Source organism: Megalopta genalis, chromosome 4 (assembly GCF_051020955.1).
Source record: "Megalopta genalis isolate 19385.01 chromosome 4, iyMegGena1_principal, whole genome shotgun sequence".
Classification (NCBI taxonomy): domain Eukaryota; kingdom Metazoa; phylum Arthropoda; class Insecta; order Hymenoptera; family Halictidae; genus Megalopta; species Megalopta genalis.
Genome location: NC_135016.1, coordinates 15,355,196 through 15,380,244, shown reverse-complemented (window position 1 = coordinate 15,380,244; position 25,049 = coordinate 15,355,196). Strand labels below are relative to the sequence as shown.

Genomic DNA, 25,049 nt, shown 5'->3' with positions numbered 1-25,049 from the left:
ATAGAAACAAAAATGGAAGATTCAGCGTGGACTGCATATCCACGTTTGTTTGTTATCAAGTGAAATGGCGTACGAACATTTTGCAACGGCAGTAGTTTTGATGTTGTATTTTCCTGATCTTCTTGTTTTTCTGTATACAGAAAACAGGACAGGATGACTGAAAGCTGATCTTTACGAGGTACTTTGAGAAATGCAAATAAAGTTGTGTGAATAATTATAGACCCAAAGTAACTTTTTATACTTTTAGTGATATTTAAACAAACACTTAACGATATATCACATTTGTATATATTTATTTTCTATTATTTCTAATATGGTAATGTACAAATGTAGTTTTTATCTTGTTTGTTGTTTAAGTATCAATACAAAAATGTGAAAGTTACTTTGAATTTATAATTGTTTACAGCACTGTAGGTGGTCTCTATTAGCTGAGTCATCTTGTATATTTCAGAAAACTAAACAAGTATAGTATTTCTATATTTCGATGTATAGAATTTTTTATTACTTTTATTATTTCTATTATTTACTAGAAATAATAGAAAATTTACTAGAAAATAAAAATATAAATATAAATATATATAATTTTGTTAAGTTTTCGTTTAAATATCTATAACAATGTAAGCGTTGATTTGAGTCTATAATTATGCACATAACTGTATAAATTTTATTCGACGCTTTTCAATTGTTTTCGGAGTTCCATGATATTATTTGATCTTTTACGTCTTTTGTAGAGTTTGAAGGATGCGCGTTTATGTACATTTTATTTTTTATTAATTCCCGGAGAAATAAATGTAACAGTATCTTTCGAATATCTCACGAGCGAGTCATTTTTGGAACGTGTGACCTTAATAGCTTTTTTATGCAAAACGACTACAGAGATTGATGCATGCAAAACAAGGAGGTATATTCTATGGAAAAATACAATAGTGTATACGCCAAATGCAAATGAAAAATTGCGCTTGCAATAGAAGGTGTAACCGTGAATATAATCTTTTGTTCGAAGAGTTTTATTTCATACGATATGAAGATATGTTTCTTGTTACCGAGGTGTGTCAATTACTATTCGCATAACACTGCAAATTGGTTACAGTAACCAATAAAATCTAAAAGATAGTGCAATATAATACAATGTAATACAAAAACTGATACAATCGAAGTGATCGTAAGCAAAACTCGATCATTTTCTTTCAAATAATAAATTCAAGGTAACTTGGTGCATTATATCAGCCCAAATAATTTGATGGATTATGGATGAGACTATTGTAGTTGTCGAACAAATTTTTAACAAATTCCCAACTTTTGATCTCTGATTTTAAAAGAACTATTAGAAAACTGGTGGTAGATAAAGGGTTAAGTTACTTCGAATTATTTATGGTTTTAAGCAATCAAGGACTAGATTTCAATATATATGGAAGACTTCTTTTCGGTTAAAACTTTTATTGATAAAGAAATATTTTAATTTTATATTACTTGTGAATAAATATATGAAAAGCTCAGAAGTCAGCCAGTGTAAGTTCATTTTTCTTTGAAAATAATAAAATACATAGTACAAAAACGTCTTTATCAAAGGATCGTTTGGTCAACAAATCAATATAGTCGACTTTTTCATAAATAAACAATAGATAGCAGCTCTCTTATTGACCACAGAATGACTAAACAAAATAAAATAAATTATAAAAGAAAATAAAAATAAAAAGAATTTTTAAAAAATTAAAAATTAATATCGATTATCCTTTTATGTAATTATAATAAAAATTATGCTTTGTATTATAAGTGGTATTGTTATTTTTTACAGATAATTTGAAAAATCCTTCCTTAATTTGATCTTAAGGTTATTGAGCTTACACTTATCGACTTCTGAGCAGCTCACATATTTTTTTACGTATATCTTCAATTTATTTGCGTGATCCAGATATGTAAAATATTAATTAATTTTTATACATGTCTACGACTTAATCAATAAATTTTCCCTCCGAATAGACTTAAATTACTTGAAATAGAATGTATGAATTTTCATGAAAAATGAAACCTAACTCTGTACTCGTTGATCAATTAAATGCGAAATTAAAAGAAATACGTGAGAACTTTATATATAATGTAGTGTTAAGTCGGAGACACGATTGTTATGAATTATGAATCGTTTTGTTTTTAGAAAAAAGAGATAGCTATTGTTCCAAAAGAGATTACTGATAAATTAATCGAGATCGAATAAACATAAGCTTAAATAATAAAAATAAATAATAAAGATAATAAAAATAAGCTTTGATGGAAATAACGCGCGTTTAGTTTGTTATGACGAATTTATACAGTAAAATATGTAAAATCATGGTCAATCGAGATTTGTTTCATTTGTTTAATTTTACCATCTTTATCGAATCCATCGAAGTCACGATATACATGGTGTCTCAAAAATATCTCGCAATCCGGAAATGGGAGGTTCCTGAGGTGATTTGAAGTTACCTTTTCCTTAACGAAAATGCAATCCGCGGCTTTGTTTACGAGTTATTAACGGAAAACAGTGACCAATAAGAAGCGAGCACGGTTGACGAGAGGTGGCCCAACCAACGAGCGCACGGAGGTCAGTTTCGCTCATTGGCTCGGCTGCCTCGGGCCAGCTGATCTCGCCTCTCATTGGCCACTGTTTTTCATTAATAACTCGTAAACAAAGCCGCGGATTGCATTTTCGCTAAGGAAAAAGTTACTTCAGATGACTTCAGAAATTCCTCATTTCCGGATTGCGAAACATTTTTTGGACACCCTGTATGTATACTTTCGAAAAGTCTGCAAATACCTTTGAGATTCGTAAAGTGTTGATTTCAAAATAACTACAATAAGGCGACAATCGAACAAGAATGAATGTATTGATTTCTCGTGTGAGTAACTTGTAGAAGTGGAAGGGTAATCTCCATGAAATCACATAGAAATACCGAACTGCTACTATAATCAAGAAGACCTGTAGAATTACTATCACTACAGCTGCCACCAAGTCAATGGTCAAGAGACGAGAAGATTTAAAGACAAATATTTTAAAGGATTACTAAAAATTAAAGCAAATGAACGATATTCAATCGATACTAGTTTTCATAGATTTTTCAAACAAAATAATTATATCAGCTCTTCATCAAAACAATAAAAGTCATGTATACGTAAAATTTAATATACGTGTGATTTAAAAAAAAAGAAACTGACACATGTCCTTTGGTATTTCGAGTGGGGAATCAAATGGCGCTACTAGTTTTTTATTGCATGAGCGTTCTCAAGATATTTTCAAGATCACTTTTCTTTCTCTTACCATAAACTTATACTATTTTCTGTCGAAATCATATTTTACGTAAAAAAATACATAACCTTTGTTTGAAACATTTTTTTGTAAGTTCAATATTTTGTAAGATATTTAGCTGATTTTTCATATTTACGTTCAGCATAATTTTGTTTTCCTATTAAAATAACATCACTTTCTTCTGGTAGGTGTTTTGTTTCATTTAACATCATACGACAAAAAGATTATTCAAACAAAACCCTCGAATTAGAAGACTGATGGTTTCATTTGATTCCCCACACGAAATACTAAAGAACATTGTATTTTCTCATTTTGTTTACTTCATTCATGACATTACATGGCGAGCATGGCATTTTTCAGAATCGTCAGAGAACAATAGAATGTTTACTCAGAATATAGTTTGTGAGCAAATGTAAGTGATAACATTTGTTAAAATTTTAGTCGTCAATCGCATTTAACGACAAAATACAATAATAGTTTCATAATAATTTCCTCCAGAGAGAATTCCAATATTTTAAAAAAGGAATAACTTTTTGAAAATAGGCCAAACGACTTGAATGTTTGTTACCATGTGATAGGGACGAGATTACTGGACAATGTATAAAAACAATTGCACAAGAATTGCAAATTATTTCGAATGACAAAATCACATAAGAAAGTTATAGTATTGAACTCATTAATCTAAGCCTAGAACAAAAATTTAAACAACTCGTTGGTCCCTATAATTCTATAATCAAAACGTTGGTATAATTCATATACTAAATATTAATGATAACATATAAATATGATATATTTATATCAATTTATTTGTTCTCTTCACTTCGTAAATGATATTACATGTATGGCGTACATAGCATTTTTAAGAATCCATTCAATTGTCCCTCAGCTTCTAAACAAAAAATTGTTAAGAATTTGTCAGCAACTAGAAAAAACGTTGCCAGGAGGAATTTACTGTACTGCGTGTATTGCACTATAAATGCAAAGTGGATCAAATTTGAAGCAGCAGATGTCGTCGAGATTTTACTACCTCAGGAGCATTTCAAAATCTAATTTGCTAATTTGTACTCTTTCGGTTCGAAGGATACTGACATATTAATTAACTAATTCGGAAATGCTCGGAGTATAAAACAATTGGAATTGTACACACCGTCGAAGACGCAAAGTACATACTGTCTTATTTTAAGCTTGTTTGTGAATGGCGAGTCAATATTTTCATCTAGCTTCATAAGCTTGCAGCGTGGGTAAAGTAATCAGCGTGTACTTTACGTTATTAAATTGACAACGTTCAGGAGAAAGCTTCCGAATGCAATATGATACAATTAATATAACTGTGCCTCGTGATCTCGTGGCAAGTATTTTTGTACAATCAACGTATCAAGAAAATCAATATGCCATTAAAACATGTGGTGAATTTTGTTCCAGTGATATATGAAAAGTGGTCAAAAAATAATTAATATCGTTCACTCGTGATTAGAAAATTTAAATAATTTTGAATGCTCGTTATAACATCAACGTTATATGAAGCATTCTAAACAAGAACAACTGGCATGCCTACAATTCAATTAAAAATATTGTTTCTAATGAACAAACTTCAATTTCAAAAATGTATTTTTACGAATTTTCGACGATTCATAATTGTTTTGACCACACAAGTCCTGTCCAGAAATTCTGACAAAAAATATGTTAATACCATAATACTGTTATAACCGTAATAGGACAATACTGTTCTAAAAATATGAATATGATAGTTTTAATATAAAATCAGCGGCTGTGCAAAATCAGAGCAGCTTTAAGTCTCCGGATTTATTATAAAATGATTTCGCAACAAAAAGTTCGATGTGTTGTTTCTCATTAGATAGAAGATTCACGAATGAATTCGGTTTGACACACGCTTTCATACGATATAAAATAAAAAGTACATAGTATTTCATTTAAAAAATTGACGGTCACCTGAATATAAAAAAATAATAATACAGAACAAAATTATACTGCTTGCAGAAAACATTATAACTGCTTGCTTTTTCATTTTTATCTAATGCTTACCATTTTACAAGAAAAACACTGGCTAGTGTTACCGTGGACACCATGTATACTAAAAGATGATCATAATCTTATATTTTATGTTTCAGTAACGTAAGACGTCTGACCACTTTGAAATTTTGAAAAACTTGAATTTCTTTCTTTGTCTGAAATAGTGGTTTAAAGTCTCAAAAATAAATTGCGAAAGATTCCAGCCTTTAAAACAAATTATTTTTAGATCTAAAAAGCCTGTAGCAGATTCGTATACCTGCGTGCCGTATCCTTAAACATAGGAAAAATTGCGTTCAAAAACTTTAAACGCGGTTTTCTCGAAGCTGTGTTTTTAACAACGGTGTGCAAAATATCTCGAAATCCAACCAACCGATTACCTTGAAATTTTGCAAACACCTTTAATACAATATAATTTTGGAAAATATAAATAAAGAACATAAAAATTTGTTGTACAAATTCGATAGGTCAAACAGAAACAGTTGGCATTTTGATAATTTTCACAAAAATGAAAACGTTCGATCGTCAATGCCTAAAGAATATATCCTAGTTTCTAGCATTTTTCGAACTTCTATTTCAGATAATCCCGTTTGGCAGGAATCCGTCAAACGATCTTCAAAAAAAGAAATTCAGAGCGATGTCGTTTAAAACCTGAATGAACAGCGCTTAAAGCAAAATTAACGCTATTTTTTTATAATTTATAGCATTGCGAAATAAGCCATAAAAATTAATATTAATCCAATGTTTACTTCTCGTCTGCTGTTGTTTTAAAATATAAGTAATTCTTGATCGCGTTAAGGTGATCTAATCCCTTAACTAGTTTCTCCCTTTCAGTCTTAAAGAATTTACAGTGCAATAATATGCATATGATTTATGTCTTCATTTCCATAGGAAATAAGACTCAAATAACCTAAATAATTTTTTTCGATATATGTTGTACTTTTCATACATTAATGCGAATATAACGTTATTATCTTAATGTATATGTATAATTATATTATATTATTGTATACATATTATTATATATTTTATATATATATATATATATATAAAATATATAATAATATGTATACAATAATATAATATAATGTATATATATACACATTATATTATTATATTATTATATGCATAATAAAAATAAAATATATACATATTTTTGTATTATTTTTATTCGCATTAATGTATGGAAAGTACATGTATCGAAAAAGTTATTTAGGTCTGTAGCGCATTAAAAGTACGCGGAACGTAAAACATCGTGTTCTTCGTCGTGCGCGTACATCCATTTCTGAGAAATATATGTTTACACATATATCGTAAATTGAATGACGCAAACGATGTCCCGTAGTGCAACAAAATAGGTCTGAATCATCGGGCGAAAATAAGTTGGAAATGTGAAATAAAATGTTTCAGCCCGGTGATTCGGTCCTGAAAAAAAGAGAGTTAGATATAATGGTCCGCTGGATACGCGCGCATTCGATCGTGAATCGCGTGTAAACGGATCTCGATATAGACCGCTGCTTTTGTTCATTCTTGTTTATAAATATGTGTAACACTGTACAGCACAAGTCTTCCGAACAACGTTTATTTACAACATATCACATTTATGTGGAATTAGGCCTGGTAAATGTATACTCGGAATCGTTTTCGCGAAATCCGGTAAGCATACGACGAATCGAGAAAATATTTATGTCGACTTTAAACATTTACACAATGTTACGAGGCATACTAGTTTGCATTAAACTAGTGTCTGTCTATGTATAAAATTACCTTAATCAATGAGGCATGTTTTAGACATTTTTTTTTCATTTACCTAAAATAAATCAATGACACGTCCAACAATGTTAATATTTTCAGCTGTATATTTATGATTTCTAAACAATCGTGAGGATAAGGAATCACTGACACAAGAAGAAAATACTAATGGTTTCTTGTTAAAATTGTTTTGTCCTTCTTGATCAAACTTTTTAGAAATGTTTTCTAGATTTTCGTCAGTTCATGGACGTTCTGAAATTTTAATAGAATCGTAATCATTTGACACTAGGTTTATGTTAAATTGACGAGTTCTAAGTGTTTTAGTTTGCGATTATTCAGGATGCATAGACACATTTAGAAGAAATATATTTGATAAATTTGTTACTTGAGACAAATGTTATAATAAAAATCGTTGATAAGTCCGAATAAATAAAATATTGTTACTTTTATAAATTCATATAAAATACTTCGTTTTAGTGCAATGTAAACCTAGTGTTAATATTACTACGAAATGCAAATGGTTTAATAATGATGAAAATCGTAGTTTTTCATGACTTTCTGTTTACAATTGGAACACATTTCAGAATTTTTACATCTTTCAATACCTGTCGTTTGTTTTGTTATCAACTTTCGATTTTTATGTAGATTTTATGTTGCTGAATTGATTTTATCCTATTTAAACAATGATGGTCAGTTTATGTATTTTCTTGCACCTTACAGATATAAGTACAGTTGTGCGGATTTAGTTTGTTCTAAATTAGATAAAAACGGATGAGCCATTTTAGCAGTATCTGTAATTTAAAAGTCTCTTTGCAAAGTATTTCGCAGTACGAGCTTGTTCGAAAAGTTTAATTAGTTTTGATAGAGTTCTGTAATGAAGATAACCTGAATTTCATATAAGGGAACAATTTTACTCCGTATCTAATGAAACTGGTTTATATAAAAGATTAACAATCTCCCTTTGGTATATTTTGACTTTATTCAATTAAATTCCATCAATGTTAACCTACATTGGACATTTACTTCGTTTCTTTCTATTGTGTGTGAATCATTCATGGTATTATTAAATTGTATTGAATTGTCAAAGTCGAACATCATTTAAGTAACTGTTTATTTAAATGATTATTTCAATGAAACATGATTTATTATTTGGAAGTTTAAATGAAAGACAAAAATAATTACTTATTATTCATCTAGATCTAAATAAATCATTTCAAATCAATTTTCATTTATAAATACAATATATCAATTGTTACTTCTTAATTATCATTTAACTGCTTATTATTTATTATTTACTCGATGTAATGACGTTCTTCAATAATAATAAATGGAAATTAATATTTATTACATGATAAACCAAAAAAAGTAAAAAGTACTTATTATTTAGTTTTCACCTAAATACGAATAAGAAATAATATATTATTTGAAAATAAGAAATGATGAATAAATTATTTGTGGAATTACTTAAATGGTGTTTCAATTAAATACGAAATGTAATTATTATTTGTAAATGAAATATTAATTTAATTTGTTTATTAATAACAACGTTAGCATACTCATTGGACGAAAATATTCTGTATTCATCATTTCTCACATCACTATTGAATGATAAATTATAGTAACATTATCACAACATGTATCATCAATTTTGTTTTCTTTACTTCATACTTTCTTTTCTCTAAAAATAACGAAAGTAAATAAAGAAAATAAATGCACAGTTCACTGAATTCTATATGTAACTTGCTCTAGCAAACTTAAAAAATAAGTGGTTGATACAAATAACGAAGCGCTGTTAGACCACTTGTAACTGAATACGTTTATTTACTGCAACTGACATGGAAACAACTACGAATAACATTTTTCAAACGCATGTATAGCTTTCATATTTTAGTATTTTTCAGAAATTAGTTTATAAGCAAATTTAACTGATAACATTTTTTAAACTAGGACTAGATTACTGGGCAATGTATAAGAACAATTTTGCAAAAATTGCAAAATCGTTCGAATGATAAAATATCATAAAAAATTGTACTTTTTGACTTCATAATATAACCCTAGAACAAAACTTTAAACAATGCATTTTGAATGTCTCGATGACTTATGTGAATGCTGAAAATTTCATCATCATGATGTATAGTCCTCACGCAACAAGAGGGTACCTTTGTGTTTATATTCCCCCTCTTATTAGCTGCGGCAGTGAGGCAAAGGTTCGTAAGACACAAAGGTGCCTTCTTGTCGCACGAGGACTATACTGTATTAATAGCTTAGCAATGGCGCAATGAAAGACCAATAATTTTGTAACATGAACAGAATATCGTAATAATGAGTAATAATAAGTATAATTCAATTCTTCAAGTTATTTTTACAAAAAGAATATTTCTAGTAGAGTATTTTTATTAGAATTCTTCTCAGTTTGAATACATATAATATATTTCAATTAAATCTGATTATTATTTTAATTCTGAAGAGAAAATATTGTATTTTAATTTATTATTCTGTTTCTTTGGATAGAATTAATTATTCATCTGTTCCGTCGTTCGTTTCAATCCATAATAATAAAGAAAATCAGAAACTATTTGATAATTTTGAAACAACCTGTATGTGATTGATCGCTTTCTTTCTTTAACCATTTTGGAAAAACTTATTTACATGTGAACACCATTACATGCATAATTGAAGTCATATTTATGGATCGCGCAGACTATCGTGCTTAAAATCATTAAATTACGTACAACTATTTCCTTTAATGCGATACACTGTTCAGATGTTTCAATAAATTAATTTTATATTTTGCGCAACTTGTCTTTTTATTAGAAGAAAGTTCTTCATAGTATGCATATCAAGCTTCTGCTCTTTTATAACTCGCTGAACGAAGGTTCTGCATCTTTTCATCGTTTATTAATAGAAGATTTTAACAGACTTCAGGAAATTACGTCTTTAATAAGACTATAAACGAAAACAATAGAGGAGCCTATATTGAGATGTGTTTAAATGAAACTCAAGGTTACCCTGCGCTAGTATCACACTACGAAATCATTGAATATTAAAAGACCGTCCTTTTATCAGTCGACAAAATTTCACCGAGTAATTATGAAGTATCGAAGAGAATATACAGGGTGGCTCACTAATTCCGTTACAAAGCAATATCCCCGTTATCGTTAATGACACATAGAAATATTATATATACAAATAGCATGGTTCGAAGAAATATATATTGTGGTGGAAATAATATTTTTTTAAAGGACACATTTTTCGAGATTTCTAGGTTTTTTATTTTTTTCTAAATGGGATTACATATTTCTATCGTTATAACATGGTAGTTAAGAGCAAGATGAATCTAATCACCTGCAACACCATGACCTTCGCGTGACCTGGAGTACGAAAAATCTACATTTAGAAATGAACACGAATAATAAAACAATTACAACACAGAGATCAATAATGATAAATTTATTGTAATAAATATTCAATATCAGAAGCTGCATCGTACATATTGAGAGCATTTTGGGTGGTGTAGTAGCATAAGCTTGTCGCATTATCAGTTTCGTCGAACAAATTTTTTCATTAATAAAGCCACATAAAGAAAATCGATATACAATAAATACAATAAATTTATCATCGTTGATCTCTCTGTTGTAATTATTTCAATATTCGTCTGTATTTCTAAATGTTTTATAATTTTTCGTACTGAAGGTCATATGAAGGTCATCGTATTACAGGACATTGAATTAGTCTTGAAATTAGCTATCATGGTAAAATAACAGAAATTTGTTATACCATTTAAAAAAAATATCGATGAGCAAACAAATATTATTCCCACTGCAACATGTAACTTCGAACCATTCAATTTCTTCCTACAGCATCAATTACGAAAATCAATTTCAATAATCAATTGATTCGATGGCATTTTAGATAATCTTCAGTGTTCGAATCATTTAAGTTGTACATACGGCTATGGTGCTGAAATGTTCGAATTGATCACGTTAAATTATATTAATAACTTAATTAATTAATTAATTAATTAATCAGGATGTCACAAAATTATGTTACTTTCTGGGGTTATTTGAAATAACTTTTTCTTTAGCGCAAATTCTATGTACCGCTTTGTTTACGAGTTATTAACGAAAAACTGTGACCAATGAGAGGTGAGCTCGTCTGGCGCAATGCGGCCGAGCCAATGAGCGGAACTAGGCTTCGACCGCCTTGCGCCAGTCTAACTTGCCTCTCATTGGTCAGTGTTTTGTGTTAATAACTTTTAAACAAAGCCGCGGATTACATTTTCGCTAAGGAAAGAATTACTTCGAATGACTTCAGGAAGTCGTTATTTCCCGGAAGTAACATAATTTTGGGACATTATAAGAGAGAACAGAATGTTCCATTTCACGTTTTCGCACACGCTGTAATATGTAAGAACAATTGAATTTCGCGATGCACGTACGCCTAATTAGTATATGAAATTATTCGTGGTGTCATCCGTCGGATATACAGGGTGTCCCCGAAATAGGTGATCAAGTTCGATCAACTTCGTTTTCGAGATAAATACTTTTTTGTTTGTGTGATTAGATATTAAAGAAAGATATTACTTAAAGAAACTGAAAATGATTTTACTATACCATAGTACACGCTTCGCATCTACGTTTCATAGACTGTCGAATACGTTCAAAAAGTCCTGATGTGTTTCGAATTTTTCACATGCTGTGACAATCAAATTTTTTAGCGTTGCAACATTTGTCGATGCTATTGATTATCTTACTATAATTTGCTATTATCTCCAAAACGAAGAGTTTTCGGACCTATATTTATGTGACTTTTTCTCATTCTTAGGAGGTGCAAGTTTCATCACCTATTTTGGGGACACCATGTATAACTGATGAACTTATCCTATTTTAGAATTTCACAGTTGTTCTCAAGAGGTATATAAATGTTTGTTATTTTTTAAAAATTTCATAATAACTGAAAAATTGTTTTAAAAAATTGCAATTGGTTGGGATGAGAACAAAATTTAAGACTCACATTTTTTCATCATTTTTATTTGAGTCTATAACGAAAATTTTTAAAATACATTTCGTAGATCTCGGTAATTTATATGTAGGCTGAAAAAAGGTGTACAAATTACCTATTTTTGGTTTAAATTCTTGAAAATCTATTTTCACGAACTTCACATGTTAACAGTACGTAGCAATGCCAATCTGTTTTAATGCAATTTTCAGTATGCGTAAAGGTTTTCGAGATGCATTTTTAATTCGTTCTAGACTCAGTAAAAAAAGTTGAAAATACTTTATTTATTATTTATTTTATCATCCCAATCAATTGCAATTTTCGAATACAATTTCTTAATCATTTGCTAGTAAATTAATCTCTCTAACATTCAGCTTGGTCCAAACATAAAAGAATTACTGTTTCAAAAGATATACAAATGCTTTCTACACTGACTGTTCTACACTGTATGTTAGTTGCATAGGTACTGATAATTTCATTTAAATCGGTTGAAAAAAAGATAAAAGTTAAGGATCAAAAGTCATGACGAACTGTGATTCTTGTCAGTTTTATCAGTTTGTTACACGTGGCAATATTAACCGATTTCGATGGAATCTTTCATCATGTATAGTTGGGAATAAAAGTATTGGCGTAGCTATTTAACTAGCTTTCTCTTACGCAATTGCATAAGAATCTAAAGAATAAATATAGGTATAGATAAATAATATAAATCAATGTACAAATATGTACAATGATGTACATATTATTGTATAATATTGTACACATGATTTGTACAAATATGTACAAATATAGATCAATGTATAAATAGACCATGTGCAAAATATTATATATAAATTAATTCAATAATATTTATTAACTATTTTGAGTAATATTTGAGACACTGTACATAATTAAAAACTAATGGTATCAATAATTTAATAATTTTTAATATTTTAATAGTTTAATAATTAAATCAATAATTTAAGCTTTGTGTTACTTTTTGTAATTACAACGTTTGCAATTCTCTTTAAATATTTTTACACAGCATTTAGTAAATTAATCTAATTTTTCATAAGTCCTCGAAACGTCCCTTATTACAAAAGTAATTTTTCATTACATGACATATTGTTTTTTAACCTACTTGTAAAAAATCTATCCCTTTATTTTTTATTACAGAGTATACAGTTCCTTATTCAATCGATTTGTAAAATGTTTTAAACGAAAGTTAAGCATTCTTTGACGTAGAAGATGATTCTGAAATAAAAAATTTAGGTTTATGACCAAAAGAAAGCAAGATGATCTTGAAATAACTTTGAAAACGCCCACGAATTAAAAAACTGGCGACTTCATTTGACTTCCCGCCCGAAATACTAAAGGACATGTGTTTTTTTTAAATCACGTGTCTACGAGATTTTTTATAATCTCAACTTAAATGGTACACCCTGTATATCCTCCCTCCCGACCAAACTTTTCAAAATTAGACAAGTTCTGATCGAGTGTTGCGATTTCCAAGTTAAGAGCGACAGGACGGATTTAGAAATGCGTCGAAATCAATTTTAGTTGACCGGAATTACGGTTGATAATCAGGTCACGTCATATTATATCAGCAGTGCATTTTACGATAGCCTCGCATCCGACGAAAACTTTGTTTGATAAGGAAAAAACATTTTTAATGGTGCGCACAATCTGCAACGTAGTTTTCGCAGCATGTAGAACACAGTTTTTCTTCTCCGAAGAGCAAAAACTAGTAGACAGGTCAACATCGAAGGATGTAGAACGTTCTGAAAAATGCAAGCCAAGGTGTAAAAATAGCCGGAGTTATTAACAAAAATGTCGGAATCGTTCTAACCGGCGTTGTGAGAACTCTGAAAGCAGGTGCAGCAGCGTTTGAAACAATGTTTAAAAAAGAACTCACGTTATTTTTGAACGAACCAGGCATGCTAGTTTATGACGCTCCCTATTTTGATCCTTCACTTTAGCAAATGTTCCTATGAGACAACTTGTAAAAGTTTTAGGATATCGTCTAAATAAAAGATTAGTGAAATTGTGTTAATTACCTTTTTATTAATTTAATAGAGTAGTTTGATTCGGTAGGAGATATAAAATTAAAATAAGTTAGGTACATATCAAGATTAATTAATATTTTCGTTACATCATTCATAACAGTAGTTTGATTCAATAGTTTGATTCAGTAAATCATACGAAATTATAATAAGTTACAGTAGTGTAAATAATTATAGACTCAAAGTAACTTTTACATTTCTTGTGATATTTAAATAAAAACTTAATAAAACACCATATTTGTATATATATATATATATATATATATATATATATATATATATATATATATATTATCTATTATCTATTAGTTGTGATATATATATATATATATATAGCTTTTTTGGTTTTTGTTTAATACCAGTAAAAATGTAGAATTTACTTTGAGTTTATAATTATTTACAGCATTGTACGTGATTTCCTTAAACTGAAACACTCTATATACTTAAAAAGAACTTTACAAGACATTATATTTGTATATTTCTATATTAGAAATAACAAAAGAACGATATTTTGTTACATTTTCGTTTAAATATCAGTAACAACGTAAAAGTTACTTTGAGTCTATAATTATGCACACCACTATAGGTAATTATGATGATAAACATTTTTGTTGCAACTTTAACAACAGTTGTTTCATTCAGTAATTGATACAAAATTGAAATAACTTAGGTAAATATCAAGATTAACAATTAAGTCCCTTAACCGTGAATACATTTGTCCAATGTAATTCGAATTTGTATGGATCATTTGATAAAGACCAGAATGAGAAAACACTTTTTACTAAGTAGAAAATTTTTTATAATAAAAATAAAACAGTAATGTGTCCTGAATAATTTCTCTAACAGAACGATACAATTATTGTTTCTTGTATGTCTTCATTTACTCTCATTCCAACATTTTTATAACAGAACGAAACAAATTTTGTTTCGACTTACAATTGAAAGAAACGTGTACGAGATATTTTACAATTTCAGCTTAAATGGTCACTCTGTATAATCTATTACATATAAATATAATAATAATATCTATTACATATAAATATATGCCCTTTTAAGCTGAAATTGTAAAAAATCTCGTAGACACGTAATTAAAAAAAATAACAAACTGAAACATGTCCTTCAGTATTTCGACTGCGGAATCAAATCGTACTACTAGTTTTTTCATGTGTGGACGTTTTCAAGGTTATTTCAAGGTCATCTTGTCTTTTTCCATCATAAACCTATATTTTATATTTCGGAATCGTATTCTACTTAAAATGCTGCACAACTTTCGTTTGTAACATTTTTTTGTATCTTCAATATTTTTTTAAGATTTTTAATTTTTATTAAGCAGATTTTCCATGTTTATGTCAAAGATAATTTTGTTTTCTTGATTAAAATGACAACATTATATGTGTCAGTTTTTTTTTTAATCTTGTGTGTCTACGAGATTGTTTACAACCTCATCTTAAATGGGACACCCTGCACATAAGATCTTCATCGCGAGTACGTAAAGGAGTTGTACAAATTTTACTTTCTGCTTTCAATGACTCAACTATAAAGTTGAGCATTCGATTGAATAGTAAATTCGCGTTAGCCATATCGAATAGCAGCAAAAATCTTTTACTCAAATATTAACCCATTCAGATCCAATGTTGAGCAAGCGTAATCTTTCGTTCTCCACTTTTTTCAATGGATTAATTTTATTGAATCCTGTTCAAATCATAGTTATAAAAGGGGATTTTACAGATTCATTCAATATCGTTTTTACTATATCTTCTTTTTCCTGGATACTAGGAGAAATTCTGGGACTTTGACAAAAAATAATATATATATATATTCACAAAGCTACCTATTTAAGATTTCTATGATTACATTTATATTTTCTTTTCTTCTACGTTTATACGAATAATAAATAATTGTGTATGCAGTAGAACGTTGTTTATATCAATAAGTAGAAAGACACAGAAATTAATACAATTGCATGGTCCATATAACGGTATCTCACCAATTTTTCCCACTATCAATTCTTATTAGCTGTGATAACAGATATGGTTCTGGATCAGGAAAGTGAAGTCAAATACGTATTTACGATAAGTAGATTTTAAGCATTTTGTGGCAAAAATGGGAAGAGAGAAACGAAACAATGTAGACATAAGATGAATTTGGAAGCACTGTTAGATTATCTTAAATTTATAACAAGAAAAAAATACATGTTGAAAGAAAGTATACATTTTTCTCTTATTTTATGCAATTCATGTAAACAATTTTTATTTTAGATATAAATCAGTTGTCTAAGGATAAAATTGACTATTTGAAATACCATACGATGAAAATGTTAGTAAAATTGAAGAATATCTTTACATTATTGAAATTATAAAAAAAATACATTTTTATATAGCGTTTTTGTTTCTTTTTTTAATCGAACCAGGAAACTTTTACTTTGCATAAAGATCTGTAGTCCATATATAACACATTATTATATTATCATATCCGTAATGGATAACACGTCGTAACGATCACTTATTCAAAGCCAAAATTTTATTAACACTAAACCTACCAGGCAGTAATACTAACTGGCATGTACTGCTTCACAAAAGTGAGAAGACCGAATTTATTTAGAATTTGTAAAGTTTTTATTATAAAATTTGCTCCAATAATATAACTTATTCAAGCGTTTTCCACGAAAGAGTCTTGCAATTTTGCAAGTCACGGTTACTTTGACCGTGGTAGGTTCAGTATCAACAATTTTATCAGCGCTTTTTAGTTACAGTTCACAGAAGTAGACTGCTGGCCGTTATAAAAAAAAGAACTCTCCATCTTACTTGCAAAAATAGAAATTAGATTTTACTGTCATTTTTAATGTTTGTAAGTGTTTTAAATCGTGCTAATAGCATTGTCAAATTTATCTATTGCATCTACTATAATTATTATAACCAAATATCGCAGATATATTATACAACCGAACCATCAAACAGTTTTGTACTCTAACTACTTACTTTTGCCATGAATGCATAAAATTAAAAATATACATACCTGGTCATGAAAATATTTGGGCATTTTCTAAAATATAATAACTTTCTTCAAATTCGACCACATGACTTGAATTTTTTGGAGGTATTAGAGGATCTACATTACTGGACAATGGCCAAAAATTTTTGCAAATATTCAAATTTGTTCGGTTAGCGGAAATAAAAGATATATTTGTAGTAGAAAAAATATGTTTTTTCAACTTTTTTGTCTGAGCATGGATCGAAAAGTTAAACAATGTGTTTGTTGGCCTCTGTAACTTATATATATATATATGTGGACTGGAAATTTTATGTACTTATGGCGAAGATGTTTCGGTACATTTTAAAACAATGAAAATATTATAAGAGTTCAAGGATATCTACACATTATTCTGAATTCTTAATTTATTAATAAATAATAAATAATTCTTAATTTATTAAAATTTTTGAATGAAGTGAGAGCCTCCTTTTGAACTGGTCCACGTAATTTTTATTTCGCACGAAGATCCACAATTAACTTTCGTCTTATACTTTTTCAATCTACTTTTCATAACATTCGACCAATAATCGTAAGAAATCTGGAGACTCCTGCATCTTCCAATAGAGGTCCACAAAACGCAATGTTTAAATTTTCATGACAGGCTCAGATAAAAAAAAGATTCGAAAAGGAAATTATTTCGTTCTTCTGTCATTCTAATCGACTGCAGTTTCGCAAAAATATTTTTACACCTTGTCCTTTGTGAGATGCACCAGTCCGTCTGAGATCTCAAACAAATTCAAGTCACTTGGATCAGCTCTAAAGAAGACAGATGTATGTGGAACTAATTGCAAGCTCTTTCATACAAAATAGACCACAGATAAATCGAGTTCTACTGTAAATAAATCGCCTGACTTGAATCGGCCGAAGCGTCGCGGGTTAAACAGTTTGAAGCAAACTTACATTTAGAAAGTTGCAGTTTCAGAAAGAAAAAAAACGGCACCTCTTGTCACGTACACTGCACTGAAGTTAGAGGCACAGTCACAAAACTGGAAACACGTTCAACGACTTTCTCACACCGCAGTTCGCGTTACAGTTGGACAACGGTCCGATGGAAACGGTATGCACTCAGGCCCATTCATAGACGACCCGCTAGTAAAAACACTAGCGATGAGTGTTCGCGAGATTGCACGAAGACCGCAGGATTCTCGAAGAAGAATAAGCCGATGCGCGCACGCGGTTTCCAGTTCTATAAATTCGACCGTGTTTATTTGCGTGGCACGCCGCGAACGTTTAACACCGAGCCAACGTAAGACAGTGAAAACGTTTCATCCACGGAATATTTGCTTTTCCACCAAAAGTCATTTGCCATGCATATCGCATCGAGATTGCACGGACTCTGATGAGGTTATTTTAAGGTGGCCTAAAAAGACCTCTTTCCCTTACGCCTAAAACCGTCTGTTCGAGTGGTCTCCCTATTTCCGCTGTCGATGCAATGTTTGGAAACTTTCTTAACTCTCCCGCGGTGTTCATAAAAACGTGCACTAATGGTTTTCAGGTTACACGGACCCAACTGAAAAAAAATATATACAGTAGGATCTTAAGTATCCAAAATAATAGGGGGACAAAATTAGGGAAATAATTAATTTATGAAAATAAAATAAACACCTTTTTTGAAACTTAAATTTTCAATTGAAAGTAACTTTATTCCTTCAAACAGAAACTTATATTGTTAATTGTGAAAGACTTCATTGATTTGAAAAAAGATGCATACATTGTATAAAGAAACAAAAATTAAGGTTCACTTACTGGGATGCCTCTGTCTCTTTTTCTTTTTGTCAAAACAAAAAAACATCATTTTTGTCCATTTTCGTCTATCCTTAATTAATACATCGTGTGCATCTAATTTTATTGATACGAAAATAAAAATAATTGAAACCAACACCATATAAATGCTAGGAAATATTCTATCTTGATAGCAACATCCGTAAAGTAGAATGTTCGGACATTGGGGTATTCGAATAACTGTTCCACAGCAATTTTTTTGTGTCCGTGTCGGGTATATTCGTGTATGCAAGGGTCATAAATAGTAGCGTGGCAGTAGATCAAAGTAGGATAGTAGAACGAGAAATTATATCCTACTGCGAGGTGAGCGTTCTTCTACAAAAGCTTCCGATTTAATCCAATTTATCCACGGAAGAGCCCTTTAATAATACAGATTACGTTAATAAGGCAGCAAAACGTGGACGCTAATTATCCAAAGTGGATCATTCATATATCACGGAATTCAAAAAGTAGCTTTTTCGTAACTTTATGAATTGTTAGCTTACCATTTATTCCTTATTTATAAATCGTTAACGTTATTATTTACATTCTTCATTTATTATTTATTGCTTGAAAATAGCGTTGACCACTGCAGCTATGATTAATTTAATTTTAGTATGTTTGCCACAAACAAATTTTCTATAAAATGTTATTGGGTTTTTATTGGCGTAATCGTCATAATAATGCAAACTTTATTACAATATTTTAGTCACACACAAATGAACAAAATCAAAACGAATACAATAAAAAATCGATAAATAACTTCGTTGGTGCGAAATACAGTCATCGAAAATAAAAATTGTCTCCATCGATCGCAAGACAAACGAGTCAATTATAATATTCTTTCTTACTTAAATAATTTTAATAAGTTGAGATTAATATATCAAGGTTTTCATGTAATCTTTTTTTTATTTTATATGTCACTGCTCCCTTTTTCCTATGAATGCATAAAATCCGCAGTCTGTTGATAACAGATTGGCAAGTTTCTTCATATCTCTAACAAATGAGCCGTTTTTTTTTTTGAAGCGGTATAAGTACACTTTTGGAAAAAAATGAGTTAATTCGTCAAATTAATTATTAACTCATTAATTAATTCCATTAATGAGTTAATAATTAATAATCATACATTCAATGGAGCGCGATTTCTTGATAAAGTAATCAAAAAAGTTTTAGCTATAAAATGTTATCGCGAAAACCTTTTTTTTGAAAGTGAAATATAAGTCCATTTATATACTGCTGAAGACTGTTATAATGTAATAAAGAATTGTCGAAAAAATATAGCTCCATTCTGTATGAAATGAAACGAGAAGATTTTGTCTCAACCAAATCTCTAGAAGAGGCAATATCAAACAAGAGAGAAAAAATACGAACGGAGAAATTACAAATTGACTGAAAATATGCTGGATGAGGTTAAAAAGGGATGAATCGCACAAAATTTTTTACAAAACTAGTATGGAAGAAAATACGCCATTTGAAGTTATTTTTTTATTTCGGAAAAAAGAAAGACCTAAACATCTCAGCAAAATTATTGTTGTCACTGTATGAAGCTTCGAGACCTATATAACAAGAGAGAAATATGGCCATATGATGAGTTTACTGTCTTACATATCACCCATTTACCACGTATATTTCACTATGCTAAGTGTAAAGGAGAAATAAATTTAAAACTTATAGTTATACTTATACTTTTACTTTTTATACTTGTTCATTTATATTTTCCTTTTTAATATAACTGAAATTAATTCTTAGTTAACTTGATTATTCGTTACATTCAAATTTTTACATTAAGAAACCTATTTTAGTAAGGTCAATGTCTATAAATATATGGACATAATTTTTCTATTGTTTTTATTTTTATATTATATTATTATTGAAAGTGGTATAAGCCCACTTCAAGCTAAAAAGTCATTTCTCTTTAACAATTTTAATGGTTATTGTTGCATAATAAAATCTAACAGGTGTATAATGTTAATAATGTCACCTGAATTGTTTAACTTTTGCCAATACTTTTAAATTGATGCAAACACAAACCTATAAGTACATAAAGTATATTGATATATAAAAAAAATGGGCTGATACCACTTTCAAAAGTAACGACTCAGATATTGATGTATACTTTCGCAGAAGATTTTAGTAACTATTTTATGAGGAGGACACATGCCCAATGGAATCACAAGATGAAAGAAAGAAATTGCACACAATTTTTACATTGAATTTGACTATTTAATTTTGCTATCTACTTTCTTTGTATGTATTACTTCCATTCGACTCAAAATTGTTTTACTTTGGTTTTATTCGATTAAATTATACATTCTTCGTCACGAATAGTTGAGTTTAGTTGCCATTTCACAAGCTGTGTTCGTAACGTCATATGACCTTTTGTTAAGAACGATTTTTTAACTTCCCTCGATTTAAGCTCGGCGTAACACCCGACGCTCGCTTTCAGTGTCGATAACGACATCGTTAAACGCTTTCAATCAATTCTTTAGTCAAACGCCATTGTTAAGTTCGATTGACAGTGAATAGAACCGATTATGACACCCATTTATTATACCTATCAGAAAGTTCTTCTTTTCGGTCAGCTTTGTTTTTCTCAATAGTCTATATTATCTTATTCTTTATTGATTTCTCTATTTACGGATAATGTATGCTATGATTTCTTTTGTTATGAATAATTGTTACGATTATAGGTATATTGTGAAAGATTTTTCTTTCAATAAATAATTAACGATCACTTTACTTAGAATGTACTTGGATTTTATTTATTATAATGAATTTATTTATTATATACATCACATAAGAATATACATCGCATGAGAAAATTCTCTTATTATTACAAAGTGCATAAATGCATTTGATTTATTAATTGACAAGGCCTGAATAATTGTAGGCAGTGATGAAGACGAGTAAGCTGCTAACCTTAACACGTTCCGTGCCGAGCTTTTTTTACTCGAATCTTCACACTTTGATATTTTACTAAAACTTGATGTATTACGTGCAATTATTAATTCTCGTACACATAACAACGTAACAAAAACTTATCAACGCCCATTCTTGCGGTGGAAATTGATTCTTCGGTTCTAAATTTCTTGTAAACAATTTGTTCAGTTCACTAAGTAAACATGCAAGCGTGTACCATCGATGGTACACGTGGCACGGAATGTGTTAAAAAGGAAATGCATTTCATGATATAATACGTAAAGTCTGCAAAATGATGCGATGTACACATAATATTCCAATTAATCATTAATTGATTTGGGGTATTCATGATGAAGTATATTCATCGGTAACAAAAGGAGATGTAAACTAATGAATAAGGGAACCATGATCGATAACCAAATTTTCTAGAATAGTCATAAGTGAAATAATCATTGCGAGTGTTACTAGTTTCGTTAATCTATAATAGTATAATAGAAGAAGATAAGACAAGAAATTAGGAAAAGTGTCAACCAACATGTGACATTTAATGTATTACCTACTTAAATTGTCCCACAAATTATCAAATCATCATAAAATTATATCACAAATCCATCAATTATCACCAGACAGCGTACTTCATGCGTTTATAACAAAGATTAGTTGATCAAATACGAAAGAGTGGAAGCATTTGAAGTATTCAAAAATATTGTTATACTAATTTCAACTTATTCAAATTATTAAGAAATGGAATGAATATCTATGTAACTCCTGTGTCTTATACTTAGTGCAGACAACTTTTATTCTGTATAATAATCCGCAGTCTACTTATCACAAATTTAATCTAAGTTACTATACAAGATGTTGCAGTATTCATGATGTATACATCCGAAAATTAAAAGATTTTACCTGAAGGAAACAAGCTCGAAATATCAACCTATTTTATACAAGGAGTCCCAAAAGTCACTGGTAATGAGGAAATGAGGGATACTTGAGGTCATTTAATGTAACTTTTTCCTTACGCAGATGTAATCCGCGGCTTTGTTTACGAGTTATTAACGAAAAACAGCGACCAATGAGAGACGAGATCAGCTGGTGCGAGATGTCCGAGCCAATAAACAAAACTGGGCTTCGACCGTTTCGACCGTTTCGACCGCCTTGCGCCAGTCAAGCTCGCCTCTCATTGGTCAGTGTTTTTCATTAATAATCCATAAACAAAGCCACGGATTGCATTTTCGCAATAGAAAGAATTATTTCGAATGATCTCATTTCCCGACTGCGAATAACTTTTAATATATAGAAGACATATTATAAGATTCTGCCTTTAAGAAACGCAACCGTCAATATTCGTTGGGTATGCTGCAATGTAAATTCGAGAAGCCAAATGTTTTTAAAAATATTATACGGCTTACGCGGAACGTAATAAGAATACTTGACGATTTAAAGCTGAAAAGTTGGGAGCAGCATTTAAAGAACCGGGTCAAAATGATCTAAAAAAGAAATGGCACAGAATTTTTTTAAATTGTAATCGGAACATAAAATTATAAAGGTTCTAAAATTACATGACAATTAATGCGAGGAAGAAAGGAAGTCAGGAGATTTGTGTGGCGGTATCAAACAATGAAACCCCACGAGATTTATATTATGGAGGCCAAACTGTGAAGTCACGTTCACACTGAGAAAATCTATACTCGGTGGTGCGATAAATATAATGTTGGATCTTTGATATAAATGCAGTGGAAGAACTCGAGTATTGTTTACATGGTGATCCATTTAAATCGATCTAGTCAAATATCTTCCATACCGTCGATGATAGTGAAAAATGTTCCAGATAAATGTTGAATGATTTTTTCATAGGGCACATTATCTAATGTTATGATTTTTCCGGGTCAACACGATATTAAAATCAATATCATTGTTTTAAATGGAGCCACGTATCTTTTGTTGCACCAATCGATGCAGCTTGTTATTTTCTATTATAAAGTACTAAGTCATTTATTGCGAAGGATCATTGGTTTAGAAGATCTCTTAAGTTTAATATTAAAAGATACACAATATACGTCGTATTTAAGGTAGATGGACGTTTGTAAACAGATGTTATTCTGTATAGACTAACGTATAACACTAAACTCGCAATATCTTTTAAACCAATGATCCTCGGCTGTAAATGTTTTAGCACTTTTATGTAGAAAATAACCAGCTGCATCGATTGGCGCAACAAAATATATAAGATCCCAATTTAAAAAATAAAATTGACCTGCATATCTTGCCCTCATTTGTTGTCCTCGGGAACTATTCAACTTCGGTTTGAAAAATTTTTCCGTATCAGCAACGATTTACAAGGTCTATTAGATTTAAATGGGTCATCCTGTATATGAACATCCACGTGTATTTTACATTACCTATTAGTCATTCCCACAGAAATACAGATTTTATATATCTAAACCTAATTTATTAAGATCTTTACTTCAATACTTCTCCACAGGGTGTCCCAAAATTATGTTACTTCCAGGAAATGAAGGGTTCCTAAGGTTATTTGAAGCAACTTTTTCCTTAGCGAAAATGCCATCTGCGGCTTTGTTGATGAGTTATTAACGAAAAACAGTCATATTGAAAATTATCAAGTTTGACGAAATGCATACTTCGTGAAATATTTTTCGGAGATGCCGTTAACAACTGAATGAAGTTTGACCCTACCCTTTTAATTTAAAGTGCTGTAACTACGCGAAGAAAATCGTAGTCACATTTCTTTCTTCCTAAATTAAAGGGAGAGAATCGAACTTCATTCAACTGCAAACAGCATATCCGAAAACAATTTTATAAAGTCTGCGCATTTCGTCAAACTTTCGTCAAATGTTCAATGTGACAAACATGGTCTCACATTGAAATGGTTACACTGGTGAGGGTGAATCAATCTTATAACTGAGAAACATTATCTTAAAGTAGAGATTTCAAGCTTTAATTTGAAAAACTTTTGCAAAGTTATCGTTAGTCAAAGTGGGTCAATTGTTATCCAAACTTTTTCTCGGTGTATTACATGTTTCGACACTTTCGAGAACTTGCCTTTAACTCTTGTTATTAGAACGTATAACGTCAGAACGTATTTCAAAATAGTTCTGCGTTCCATGTTTTAAATAGAACCTATTAAAGAGTTGTAGAACTTTTTTCACCCCTGTTAGTTATACGTTGTACTCAATAGGAATCGCCAAGTGTGCTTGACTATAGTTCACCTATGTCACTTG

General features: G+C 30.1%; 1 protein-coding gene across 1 annotated transcript in view; it reads right to left on the bottom strand.

Annotated features, from left to right (window-relative positions):
• LOC117217749 (potassium voltage-gated channel protein Shaw) overlaps nt 1-18,264 on the bottom strand; it is a 111,399-nt gene extending 93,135 nt beyond the window's left edge. The window contains exon 1 of the mRNA XM_033465609.2: nt 18,031-18,264. The gene's annotated coding sequence lies outside the window, so the exon portion shown is untranslated. The remainder of the gene's footprint in view (nt 1-18,030) is intronic.
• Between the last annotated feature and the right edge of the window lie 6,785 nt (nt 18,265-25,049).